Below are 1,638 nucleotides of genomic sequence, written 5' to 3'. Positions count from 1 at the left end.
GCTTGCTGCAAATCCCATTTACATTTCCTGCACAATTTTAAATTCCTCTGCAATTGCTCTAAATTATGATTCACTGCAATTTTGCTTCTCTATTTACATTGCTCTCAGTTTACTTTCCAGCAATTTAAGCTTTCTGTAGTTGCTCTAAGCCTTGATCTATTGCTTTATTTAATTTCCAGCACCCACTCCCATTTATATTTCATGCAATTTACATTTCTTGTCATTTAAGATTTTGCCAATTTATATTTCTTGCTCTTTAAGTTTCTGTCCAATTTACTTTCTGCAATTTTAAATTCCTTGTCATTTACATTCTGTTGGCTACAAATTCACACAATTCACTTAATGATAGCTTGACTAAACTAATCACCCACTAAAGTTGCTTGATCCATCAACCCCTGTGGGATCGACCTCACTCTAAGTGAGTTTTACTACTTGATGCGACCCGGTATACTTGCCGGTGAGTTTTGGGTGTTTTGGAATTCGTTCATTTTCCAAATTTTCCCATCATTAAGGAGTATAGAATTTATAAAGATGGCTATTAACAGTGATAAGAGTAAATATTTCAAAAGTTTCAAGTAACAACCGAATACAAAACCAAGCAAAGGCAATGTATGAATGGTAAGATAAGGTTGGCAGTTAAATCAATCACATTTCATGAAGGAAATAAATAAGAAGGAATTCCGGTATAATTGATAGAGAAGGAAATAATGCCAAACATGAATAAGGATCTTGCGCCGAAACGGAAATGACTTCAAAAATTAATTTCTAACACTCCCAAAGACCATCAATCGCATCACTTATCAATCCTACTTTATCTATGATAATCCATTAACTTTTTCGTAGACCTAACCATTAACATTAAGTTGGCCAGACTTAACATCAGCAGTTATGCAACGATAAGCTAACAGCATTAATCAATAGACAGTCATGCTCTTGCCTTATGAATCTTTTTAAAAACCAATAGCTAATCGTTCAAAACCTTTTCCAAGAAATAATGTTTAATCTTTCAGAAATCCAAAACCTTTCTTTTCTTATAAGAAAATCTCAATCAGAAACCAACCACACAATCAAACAACAGAATCATCAATTCAGCACCAAAGTTCATTCTCAAATGTAGCACACCAGGACAAACACAGGCAAGACAAACAAGGAAAACACAGGTTTAGGTAGCAGTTACAGCAAATAATTCAGGTAGCAGTTAAGGACAGTTTAACAATTAGGCAAACCAAAACAAGTTCAAACCCAAGCAAAACATACAAATGCATATGATGCATACTTGTCCTATGGCTAATGAGATCATCTGTCGGTTATCCAGCCAACCCGACAAGTCCGAAAACCTTAGACTGTCTCCCGACGTGCATCTCCAAGAGTCTATGCATAGCTTTTTCTCAAAAAATCAATATTGCTCAATGGGGGTTAACATTCTCGGGAATTTATAGTGCCCGGTCACCCTTACGTCCTAGGTTCAACAGAGTATTGAGTTTTAGAAAAACCCTACCTCGACTCGCCGAAACCATAACCCAAACGCATAACAGAGAATCTTTTCCCTCAGCCCGCAACAACACAGCCTCAACCATAGTTCCCTACTGCTTCTGCAACATCTCCCGCAACTTTAATCACGATATAAAATAACCAAAA

This window comes from Arachis hypogaea, chromosome 19 (assembly GCF_003086295.3).
Source record: "Arachis hypogaea cultivar Tifrunner chromosome 19, arahy.Tifrunner.gnm2.J5K5, whole genome shotgun sequence".
Taxonomy (NCBI): Eukaryota; Viridiplantae; Streptophyta; class Magnoliopsida; order Fabales; family Fabaceae; genus Arachis; species Arachis hypogaea.
The sequence above is the reverse complement of the archived record's forward strand: the minus strand, read 5'-3'. Positions refer to the sequence as shown.